The sequence below is a fragment of the Crocodylus siamensis genome, chromosome 5, assembly GCF_052110815.1.
Source record: "Crocodylus siamensis isolate JL-2025a chromosome 5, ASM5211081v1, whole genome shotgun sequence".
Classification (NCBI taxonomy): Eukaryota; Metazoa; Chordata; order Crocodylia; family Crocodylidae; genus Crocodylus; species Crocodylus siamensis.
The window spans coordinates 30,727,521-30,739,779 of NC_143399.1; the positions used below are offsets into that span (position 1 = coordinate 30,727,521).

General features: G+C 47.8%; 1 protein-coding gene across 4 annotated transcripts in view; it reads left to right on the forward strand.

Moving 5' to 3' along the window:
- The first annotated feature begins 2,293 nt into the window (after nt 1-2,293).
- Nucleotides 2,294-12,259, forward strand: part of LRRC8D (leucine rich repeat containing 8 VRAC subunit D) — an 85,523-nt gene continuing 75,557 nt past the window's right edge. For all 4 annotated transcript variants that reach the window (XR_016442512.1, XR_016442511.1, XR_016442510.1 and 1 more), the window contains exon 1: nt 2,294-2,537. The gene's annotated coding sequence lies outside the window, so the exon portion shown is untranslated. The remainder of the gene's footprint in view (nt 2,538-12,259) is intronic.

Here is a 12,259-nt window from a genome sequence, read left to right on the forward strand (position 1 = left end):
AATGATTCATAAAGCAGCCTTAAGCAGGCAGTTGGGGGTCCCCAGTTGTACATTACCCCCTTCAAGCTTCTCCTGTCAATGAGTATGTGAGGGTGGATATAGTTTTGTAGGGGTGACCAGGCTGTGCAACAGCTCCTAGGGGTTGTTGTAAACCAGGGTTGTTCAACTGCAGAGCGGCTGAGTGCCACACAAGTCGTGGGGCCCTGGACCAGACCGCACAGGCTGTAGGTTGCAGTGGCCACACAGGCTCCGCAGCATCCCTGCTGTGTACAGCCCCCACTGCTGTGGCCACCAGTTCCCATCCCTCCTTCATGCCAGCACTCACCCCCCACTGCCACTGCTATGTGAGCAGCACAAGCCCCCTGTCCAAGCTCCTGTGCTGCCACCAGCATAAGCGATCTCCCCCCTTCCCCACTGCCACCACTGCACAGGCAACCCCCCACCACTGCTGCTGCATGAGAGGTGCAAGCCCCCTCTGCTCTGCCCCCTTGCTGTAACCACCTATCCTCCCCTGCTCCCCTGCTGCTGCTGCACAAGCAGCTTAAGTTCCCTGCTGGAGCTCCCCTACTGGTGTTGGCATGTGGGCAGCAAGCTTGCTAGACCTCCTGTGCTGGTGCCCTGCCAGAAATCCTGACTGTTGCCCCAAAAGCCAGAGCAATGGGAGCAGTGGGAACACAAGGGCTGCATGTTAACCATTCTCAGGCCAGATTCACCCAGCCAGCTAGACAGAGCTTCTGCAAACCAGCGTACATTAGAACAGCCCCTGAAAGCCTGGGGACTGGGGAAAGGACAATGGGAGCATAAAGTTACCTTGTGACCCTCTGGCTCTTGCTTGGACTTGAGCTGAGCACAGCATGGGTGGACCCAATGGATATTACTTTTGTGCAACTTAATCCTTTGGATTATTGCAATGGAAAGAACAGGAGAATTAAAATTCTGCTGTTCACATATTACCTTTCACTTCCCTTGGACCAGGTAAACAGCTGCTTGGTTTTGCTTACAGTTGTTTTGGTTTTGTGTCTGGCATAGAACAGGAGTGGGATGCCGATGTTTGGGCTGTAATGCCAAAGGAAACGTTCACCTCCAGGCAAAAAATCACCAACAGTGAAATCAGTTGTCTTTATAATATTTATTCCTTCATTTCCCTACCTCCAAGACTTAAATACTGAGCCTGGAGTTCCTGTCTGCATCTTGACAAACTGAGGGACCCCTGGAAAGTTGCCTAGGGTCAGGCCAACCTGTGCAGTAGACATCAAGAAAGTCCCTCAGAAAGGTTAATTTTTTAATTTTTTTTTAAGGAAACTTTTTCATGTCTCAAGCCAAACCACGCAAGCCAATTCCAAGTCCGTGAGTCACTCAAGGGCAAGCATCAACCACCCCTGCCTGGGCCTTCAGATGCTTCCAAATCCTTTGGCAGGCGTCCTGTGTGCAGACTCAAGCCCAGAGGCTTAGTGTTCAGACGCTCTTGAGTTTTGCTTGCCCTCAGCCCTATGGCTGCAGGAGCATGCTAGGGAGGAGTGTCCCACTTCCATGAAGTCGGCATGTATCTGAGATCTTCCCACTGGAAGTGAAAGCGGGAGGCTAACGATGCATTATCTTGGTTACCCCCTGCCATGTTTGTGGTTTTCACTTGTCAGTTGGAAAACCACCTTGGTGGTCCATGTATAGGCCTCAGCCCTGCAAACGCTTGTGGGGATATTTCACTTCTGACTGGTGGGTTCTTCCCATTGAAGTCAAACATTCCCAGTGAGATTATTCAGGCAGGGAGCCTTAAAAACCGGTGAGGTTCTGAGGGTGGCCATCACGGAGGATGCTACCCTCTACAGATAAGCCACCCGATGCCTTTATGCCCTCTCTTTTTCTCTTCGAGAGACATAAAGCTGTCTGGTTTCGCATCAAGACAGGACAGCTTAGTCTGGCCCAAACCTAGGGTGGGTGGCCATCATAGAAGACAGTCCAGTTGTCCTCTGTCCGCAAATGACAGCAAACCCAAAGCCTTTATGTCCTCTTTTTTTTGTCTTGAAGAGGAAAACAGAGGACCTACAGGCGTCGGGTTTCGTATCAATAATGACAAGAGTAGCAGAAAACCGGACTGTCCTCCACAACGGCCCCCCTAGGTTTGGGCCAGAGACTGAGCGCCTTCCCGCGAGGGTGGAGGGCAGGGGGAGCCGGCCTGCACGCTCTGCCGCGACCTCGGCTCCCAGGAGCGCCCCGCCGGCCTACCTCGGCGGCGGGCCTCGGCCGGAGGTGGCGCCAGCCGCGCATCACTGGGGCGGGGCGGGGCTGCCGAGGAAGCGGCGGGAGCGGCCAGGAGGAGGCGGCCCCGGCACCTGGCGCCACCTGCACGCAGCGCCGGGCAGTCACGTGGCGGCCGCGCCGCCGCCGCCGCGCCATGTGCGCCTAGCGCCGGCCTGTGCGCGGCTGCGGAGCGCGGCTGCACGGCGTCGCCACCCCGGGGAGCTCCGCCCGCCGCCCCCGCATGGCCGCGCCTGCCGAGTGACTGCGGGCGCAGCTCGGCCCTGCCCGCCGCCGCCCAGGTGCGTGGCCCCGCGGGGCCGGGGGGGCGGCGGCGGGAAGGCGCGGAACCGCCTCAGGCCGCTGTGCAGCTCGGAGCCGGCTGCGCTGCCCGCGCCGGCAGCTGCGCGCTTCAGCCCGGCCCGGCTCGGCCGCCGGCTCCGCGCGCGGCGGGGGCGGGGGCGGGTGCAGAGCACGGCACCGGGGGGGTGTTGGTTGCTGTGGAGAATAAACCGATTTGTCCAGAGAGGTTTTTCTCTTCAGCATCTCAGCTTCGAAGTGTGAGCGTGCAATAGTGCGTGTGTGTGCCTGTGTGCGAGTGTAATGGTGCGTTTGGAATAGCGTGCGTGTAATAGTGTATGCATGTGTGTGTATGTGTGTCATTGTGTGTGTTATCGTGTCACCCCCCCATCTTGTGAGCCCGTGTGTGCAGGTAATAGAGTGTGTGTGGAATAGTATACGTGTGTGTGTAAGGGCCTGTGACACTGGTGTGATCCCCAGCTGTGGAAGTGCAGTGGGGTTGATTCCCCTGGAAAAAGCAGAATGTTTTCCTTGAGTGTCCAGGGACTCAGCATTGCGCTGTTAAATCCACCTGTGTGGCTAATCCTTTGTGTTTCTTCTGGTCTGGGCTATCTTGGTGCTGCCTTGGGCAGTACCTTTTCTGGTGTAAGTCGGCATCCTTGCAGACCTCTAAATCTACTTTTTTCAAGAACCCTTGCGAAGAAGTGGCAACACAGCAGTGCTTTTGGAGTGTCTGTTTACTGAGGATCTCAAAGCACTGTATGCTTTGTCAGGCTTTGCAGCTCCTCTGTGAATTCATTTTATTAGCCTGACTGTAAATGTATGAATCAAAGCCCTGTGAGCCTGTGACTTGTCCAGCATCTGATAGGGAAGCAGCAGGGAAATGAGCAAGATGTAAATTTGTAATGCATTAGGTCCTGGTGGGGTGGGCTACCCCTGGAGACTGCTTTAGCACACAGTAATGGCAGTATGGCTTACTCTGGTGTAAGCAGCTGTGGCAAATTGACCTATTGTTTGAGAGAACTAAGTCTCAGGACTATTTTCTGTCACAGGGCTGAAAATGGGTATAGGAGCAGCTAAACCATTTTCAGCACTGGTTTAGAGTCCCTGTTGCTGATGACCATTGTCAGTGGTGGGGTTTTTATGTATGGACGTTTCCTTTTTTGCCATTCAAACAGCATTATATCTTTCAGCCATAATACACTGTCATGTAATTTCAGTTTCCTCCCTGTTCTTTGAATCTGAAGGGGAACTGTGAACCATGGGATAGAGGACTGCAGTGCCCTGTGAGGTGGAGGGAGGGAGAGGAAGCACTGAGTTTCTGGAAAACTTAAGCCCTTAAGTTTTGTCTCTTACCTTATAAGTTCGATGGTTGTTATTGCAAATCCATTAGCTGTTTTTCTGTTAACTGTGGGTCTCTGCACACTGTGTCCCTGGGCTTCAGCAGTAAGCAGCAACTGGGGTTATGTTTATTCATTCATTGTTGCAGTCTTGGATCGGTACAGCCAGTCTTGTTCTGAGGCCAGCAGTGAGATATCATGAGTTATATCAATTCTCAGCAATTTATATCTTGGCCGTAAACCTTTGGTTATTGAGTTAAATTTGATTTACAGGGTCTTGGCCTAGGACTAGTTACTCTCTCTCTTTGTTTCTGTGGTGTGAAGCAAATGTCTCAAAGGCAGTGCAGAAGATGTAAATGTTGATATTAAAAATCATCCAGTGCTTTGCCTTCATCTTGGATATCAGACTGCAGGTAACCGTCTTCCATGCAGGACAAAAAAAAGAACTTCTAAACAGATACTGTTACCTGCTATCAAGATTGCTTTGATAAGGAGCCAGAATTTACCGTGACAATACAGGCTAAGTTGGAGGATGGGGGAAAAATACAAGAAAGGATTATTTCATAAATCCAGGCTTAAATTTTACATATATGGTTCCAGTTCTAAAGCTCATTAAGTGGGGCAACATGTTCAGACTGCAACATGTTCAGACAGGGAGGAGATATTTTAAAGCAACAGCACTAATAATAACACTGCTTGCTGCTACCTCATGAGGATAATATTAATAGGAACGAGTCTTAGCAGTGCTCATGTTAAGAGCTAAGTAACACAAAGCTTAAATATCCATTGTATCACTTAAGTCATCTGAACGTTCCAAGTCTAATTCTTCCATTATTTCCCACTCCTTAGTCCTGCTAAACGTCCTCCTGCATGACGCATGCAACTTTGAAAATGCCAACATTACTGAGGGCACATCAAGTTCAATTTCCTATCACTCTGGGAGAGCCTTTCTATTAGAAGTAGGTAATATCCAGGAGATGGCCATACACAGGATGCAAAAGTTGGCATATCTCTCCTAATTCCATTTTGGGGAAGTCAGGAAATGCATAGGGTGTTGGGGACGTGCTTCTAAAGATTCTTCCCAGCAGCAGGAGAGTAAGAAGTCAAACATAAGGCAGTTATCAGAAGAAATGATACATACTGTAACCTTGAATAAACTGGTCCTCCCCTTGCTGTATTATGAGCCTCATCCAGGATCTACTGAAGTCAGGAGAAATTGATTTCATTTTTTGATTGGAGTCTGTGTCACTAGCTGATCTTTACTCTCTCCTGCTAGCATCAGTTGCTGTGTCATTTCCTCCTTTTGCTGTAGGGTAGTGGGTGGGTTCAAAAGTGCTGAGTCAGCACCCTATCCCAGTGCTTTCAAGCAGTCAGTCTTCCTGGTACTGCACCTCTGCTAGCCACAAGGGAATGTCTTGGTTTTAATCCAAAGCACACTGATCCACAGGACACTGGCTAATCGCCATGGATTAGTGAGTATTGTGAGGATGAAGGCATTTAACTAGAAACTAGGGCTTGCTGACAGCCATTTTGCTGAAAAATGGCATTGCTTGTGAAACAAGCAGTATAGGAACCCAGTGGCTCTAAATTGGTTTCCAAGCTGCATACAAACAAAAGAAAAACTTAAATTACTTGTTCAAAGTGTTTCCAATGTAAAATGCTAAATTGATAAGGTTTTCTTCTTCCTGACAAAGGAACAGCCTTTTTTTTGTTTGTTTGTTCTGATTTTTTTCAAAAAATGTTCCTTGTCATCATACCACTTTATGTAACACCACTTTACAAACCTCAACTGCTATTAGCATCACCAGTAAGGAACCCAAATGCTAACATTTAGAAAACAGCATTTCTGCTGTTTACATTTTGCTGTTTATTTCAACATTGAAACACCTTGGTTTTGCTTTTGTTCTTAATTTCACTTCCTGATTTTGCTGTTCACAATACCAGAAACTGCAGTGGGTTACATCTGAACACAGCTTTAAAAAATGCTCCCAGAAACTTTTGTACATAAACTCAACTTTAAAGTCCATAGAGGTATTTTGTTAATTAAAATCAGTAGTAAGGCAGGCTGAAAAGTGGGTCACAGTCTTTGGACCCAATACTGCAAAGACATGCACATGAGTAATTTTGTACATATACAGTCTCATAAGGCTGTTTACATTTATAAATCTTTCTTGGATCAGCTCTTTAGGACTGGATCCCAAAATTACTTGCTATTGGCCATAGTGCTTAGTTTTCAGGGACTTACATTTGTTAGTGTGTTTGCAAAAGTGGACTTTTAAGTTGCTCCTGTGTTGTCATAGCATAAATGACAGTTTTCCAACAAGATAATGGCCTCCAGCACTAGGTTCAGAAAAGTCAGTTGTAATTAGTCTTTTTAAATGAATATGTGCCACAATTTAGTCATGGTGACAAATGCTTCTTACTTTCTGTGGTGTAACTCCCTCCAGTCTTTCGGAGTTACATTAGGGATGCCTTTGACTCATAGTCTCCTGTTTTGAGCAAAATGGAGGAAGCTGTCTGCTAAACAGTTGAGGGGCAGGTGGGGGGGGGGAGGTGTGCTTTGCAATCAGTGACTACTTCTGTTGAGACTCCAAACAAATTTAGTAAAGAAAAGCTAGCTTTCCCAACCTTTAGCTTGTTGAGAATCATCTTGTTGTTTTTTTGGCATTTTAAAGAGCAGGCTGCATCACAAGTCAAGTTGGCACTTTCTAGCAGTCAGCAGCACGCATTTCCACATCATTAATTTTAACTCAATCTTTGTCTACAGCTCAAAGCTTCTTCCATGAAAAGCACCAAAGCTCTTTTGACGTATCTTTGTTTTGGTGACTATATTGTTATAGTCTTCCAAACTGGTTTCTCTTTTCCTTCAAAAAAATATCCAAAGAAGATTCTTTGAGGACCCACACCTGGCATCTCTGTGGCCTGAAAAGACGCTCTGAAGGATAGACTTTGTTTTTCAGAACCCAAAAAATAAGAAACCGATTTTATTCAATGTTAAGGAAAGGAAGAGATGATATTATTAAAGAGGTATCTCTTCATCAAGGACCTGCTTACTGTCAGTGCTCAAAGAGATTGTTTCACTTTACTCTTCTCTCATTTCACTCTTTGCCCACCTTTACTATCTGTATAAATGAGGCTATGCAAACATGGTTTGATGCACTTAAAACTGTTTTTACTCTTTCTACTTGAGCTTACCCCCCCAAGCTGGCCTGAAGAGCCATGTCATCTGGCTTGTGGAGCATTCCATGGGTGGGAAAATTAGGCAGTGGGGGAGTGGTGGCAGTGTTACTTGCCACAGCTGTGGAAGCTGTAGTGATTAAGGCTGCCATGGCTCCCCTACCATTAAATTTGCAGACCCATCAGGAGACCTGTGGGCTAGATAACATGGTGATGTGTGCTGGGTGACACTAATGCACGGGGCCAGGCTAATATGCATGAGGTCTCTCTGAGGCCAGATTCAGCTTTTATGGGGTTGCTCTCCAGCTGCATTTGGCATGTATGAGTTCGCTCTGTGGTCATATTTGCCAGCCCAGTTCCATGATGGATCTGGTGTGTAGACCATCCCTGCCTGCACATTCTGTCCTGCAAACTGACCCTCTACCACTTGTTCAGTCCATGGAGCTAGAAAATTCAGCACCTCTGCTCTAAGACACTAAAGTCTCCAGCCTGTACAGATGCATGGGATTGTTCTGTCCTAAGTGCAGAACTTTGCACTTGTCGTGATTGAACTTTATGAGAGATCTTTTGGTCCAATCCTCCAATTTGTATAGGTCTCTGAATCCTAGCCCTCCAGCATTTCTGCTAGTCCCCTCAGCTTGGTATCACCTGCAAACTTGCTGAAGGTGCACTCCTTCCCATCTTCCAGATCATTGATAAAGATATTGAATAAAAGCAGCCCCAGGACTGACCCCTGGGGCACTCCACTTGATACCAACTGCCAGCTAGACATCAAGCCATTGGTTACTATTAGAGGTGCACCGACTGATATATTGGTCCAATATTGGATCAGCACTGGTAAAAAGAAAATTGTATCAGAAATAGGCCTCATATGGCCGATAAATGGCCCATGTGTGTGCAGTTGTATGCAGCGCGTAAGCGGTGAGGAGCACAACCCGGCAGCTTGAAGAGTAGTATTCAGCTGGTAAGTCTGTTGTCGTGGGAGTGTGGGGAGGGAAGGGGCATAGGGGGACAGATCAAGGCTCCTGTGGTAAGGGAGGGAGCGGGGATGGAACTGGGGCAAGCTCTGCCCAGCTGGGGCGGGGTGGGTGCAGGATGGAGCCATGGCTCATTCAGGGTGCACTGGGGGGGATGGGGGTGCAGCTTCTGTCATTTCTTGTCTGTAAGCCACTTGTCCAGTGGCACATCTGGTGCTTGCCTGCTTGTCCGGTGACTCCTGCCACTGCTCGCTTGTCCCCCACATGCCCTCCTGGATATGTGCCCCCAGATCTGTGTGGGGTAGGTGGGGCCAGAGCTGTGCTGTGTGACAGTGGTGCTACGAGGGTGGGTTGGGGGGACTGCAGCCACCCCAAAATTTACCATAGCTCCCCACCTCCCATAGCCTTGCTCTAGCGGCTGCACTGCCTGCCCCAGCCACAGCCTGGTGCAGTCCTGGCTTGCCCGCCCTGCACAGATCTGGGGGCACACATGCCCCCCACCACCCCTCCTGGACGAGTGGTGGGAGCAGCAGCAGGAGCCGCCAGATGAGCAGGTGAGCAGCGGACAAGCAACTCCTGGATGAGTGGTGCGCAGCAGTGGGAGCTACCTCTGCACCCCCTGGACGAGCTGCAGCTCCGTCCTGTGCCTGACCCACTCTGGCTGGGCAGCGCTTGTCCCAGCCCCACTCCTTCCCTCACCATGGGAACCTTGATCTGCAACCCCAGGCCCCTTCCCTTCCTTTTCCCCTTCCACGACAACAGACTTACCAGCTGGACACTGCTCTTCAAGCTGCCAGACTGGTATCAGAAGTTGGATTGGTATTGGCTGATATGCCTCCTTAAAAATCAACTATTGGTATTGGCCCTAAAAATCTCTATAGGTACACCTCTAATTACTACGCCTTGAGCCTGATGATCCGATCATTTTTCTATTCACCTTACAGTTGATTCATCCAACCCATACTCCTTGGTTTGCTTGCAAGAGTGTTGTGGTAGACAAAGCCTTGCTAGTTAAGGTATATCATGTCCATTGCTCTCCCTGCATCCGTAGAACCAGTCATTTTGTCATATAAGGCAATCAGATTGGTCAGGCATGACTTGCCTTTGGTGAATTCATGCTGACTGTTCCTGATACCGTTCTTTTCCAAGTGCTTAGAAATGGTTTCCTTGAGGACCTGCTCCATGATTTTTCAAGGGACTGAGGTGAGGCTGTCTAGTCTGTAGTTCCCTAGATCCTCCCTCTTCCCTTTTTTAAAGATGGACACTGTATTTGCCCTTTTCCAACTGTCCAGGACCTCCCAATTGCCACAAGTTTTCAAAGATAAAACCCAGCGGCTCTGCAATCACATTGGCCAACTCCTTCAGCACCCTTGGGCGCCTTGTGTCCAGGCCCATGGGTTTGTATACGTCCGTCTTTTCTAAATGCTTCTTAACTTCTTTTGCCACTGAGGGCTGCTCACCTCCTCCCCAAACTGTGCTGCCAGGTGCAGTAGTCTGCGAGCTGACCTTGCCTGTGAAGACTGAGGTAAAAAAGGCATTGAGTACCTTTTCCACCTCATCTGTCACTAGGTTACCTCCCCCATTTGGTAAGGGACCCACACTTTCCTGATCTTCCTCTTGTCGCTAACATACTTGTAGAATCTACTCCGGCTACTTCTAAGCCGGCATCCTACATCATTCCCAGATTTGGGTTCATGAGTGGGAGTGAGTGGGAAGAGAATGCTTGATGGTATCAGTTCTGGATGCATAATGGAGACATTGTAGACATGTCCTTTGTGACCTTTCTTACTGCTTGTTGTTATAAAGAGGGCTTAGAAGGCTGAAGTGTTCTAGTTTTATGTTTTCATTTTTCTCTTGCAACTTTGTTTTTTTTTCTTATGCTGTAGGTGTTGGTTACACTTGGTTCTCCTCTGTCACTTGTCCCTTGGAAGATAGCGAAACTGATATAGGAAACTTTTTGGCCCTGATTCAGTGGGGAAGTGGGTGTTTGAAATATATATATTTTACCAAAGAGCTTCTCTTCCAGTTGTTTGTCATGCATTGGAATTAAAGAGCATGCACAAAAAGCTCAACAAAAGTTTTAAGCAGTCTCACTGAAAGTGGTCTGACTTGCTCAGGTTTCCACTGTCCCAGGATATGGCTGGACATGCATTCAAAATCTGGGCTCTGAATCCTGGAGCCCTTCACATTCAGTGTGTTTCAGCACTGTACAGATGTGTGCACCTTCCTCTTTTGCTACTCAAGTGCTTCAGAATGGCAGCAGAGGCAGTGTCACTGTTCTCCCTGTATGCATTCTGGCTTTAAGCCTCCAAAATAGTGGCTCTCAACCCTTTTAGGTTTGAGGCACCCCTCAGAAAATGCCAGCTCTTAGTTTTCACTTAATTTTAACACTGCAGATTCCTATTTGAAATCTTGGGTTTTATCTTGTGACTCATGTTTGCACACCTATCAGTGCTAACATTGTATGCCACCCCATGGCATCCTTAAAAGGATCTCAGGGTACCCCAGTGTATTGTGGCATTATGGTTGAGAATCACTGCTCCAGAGGTTACCAAGGATAGCATAGTGCACAGGAAAGTGCTCATTGGCTGTCAGTGATGGGTTAGAGTGGGATAGAGCAATGTGGGATGCAGGAGGACCACTGAAGCATGAAGACATTTCCAGAAGTCCTTCGAAATTTAAGCATTTCAGAGATGTTCATCCTTTTGAGGGTTGATTTTTTAAGTGCTACTTTAACCATGAACATCTGTTTTCTTGCTGTTTCGAGTGCTTCAAAGGTACCCAAGTACAGACAGTCAAAAAGCCAAGGGCTGAATCAGTTCAGTCTTTGCAAGTTAGTTTAAGAGAAACAACTGGACAGACATTCATTTTTGATTCAGGAAATGCAGACACATACCTGCAGTGGCTCAGGCAAGAAGCCAGGTGGGGGTGGGTGGGGTACTAGAGCATGGTTTTCTGGCCAGCCTGGGATGTGTGTTTGCTTCCTCTTCCTGATGCCTCTGAGGTCTCTGGGATTTTTAGTCCAGAACCATAGCAGCAGAACTCTGCAGGGTTGCTCATCACTTTCCTTTTCCTGCTTCCAGTTGCCTCTGGGATTTGTAGTCCACAGTCGCAGCCAGCAGTAAGTTTTCAGCAGGGCAGTTCTGTACTCCAGAAGGGAACTCCACTCCCTGGCCCCAGACCCCTGCTGTGGTTTGCCTGGGTGGCAGTCCCTGCCTCTCCCCCATCCCCAACCCTTCTCTGCTGCAGCAGACAGCACAGCCCAGTCCAGGGCTGGAAAGCATGCTAGAATGCTGGGGGACTGATTTAACTTGAACCAGGAAGGGGCCTGGGACAGAAGTTTCATAAACCTGTTTGACCCAAATCAGTTAAATCTGATACTGCATTCAACCAGGTTTATCTTAAATCAGTTTCAGCCATTTTGAAACTGGTTTATGTGCTTCTGTTCTGTTACAGGTTTAAACCAGTTTCCGATGACTTAAACTGCTTTATATGTAACTTCTGGCCCTAGCCTTTGAGCGCTTCAGACAGCACATCTGTCCAAGGCCTTAGTGATATTTTCTGTCACTTCTTAAGTCTATTGAGACCTAGCTTTCTTATGTAAAGAAACAAGCAGAGGGGGTAAAAAGCAAAACAAAAAAAATGGGCCTTTTTCTGCTAACATAAAGAAGCAAAAAATTCCCAAACCAAAACAAGCCCACAGACAATTGTCTCTTTCCCTTTTCTGATATTTGCAGGCCAGCATTAGGACAGGCTTCTAATTGCTTTTGGTATCTCTGCCCTAGCCTTGGCTGACCTCCTGCTACTGTTTCCAAGCTTGAGTAATGGCTGCACTTTTACATGCTCAGCTGCAGTAGTGTTGAGTCAGCATTATTGTTTTGATTCGATTTTGTTGCTTTAAGGATGTACCTTGAATGACTTCTGCAGTGACGGGAAAGTTTTATGTAGCAAATTTATGGTAATAAATAGAAAATGAATCACATGCGCACATGCATGCTTGTATGTCAGCTGTACTGTATATAACAGCTATTTTCCAGGGATGGAGTTAAAGGGGAGATTTTACATTAGTCGGAAGTGGAGCTGGATTGGGAGTAATAGACTTGGAGCAAAACAAATAAATGATTGGAAGATTGCTTGTGCAGACCTACTAAAACAAGGTATGTGTGTGAGCAATGTGAGTTTGTAAATGTCAGTGTCTCAAAGGAAGAAGAGGGTTGATAGCTCAGAGGA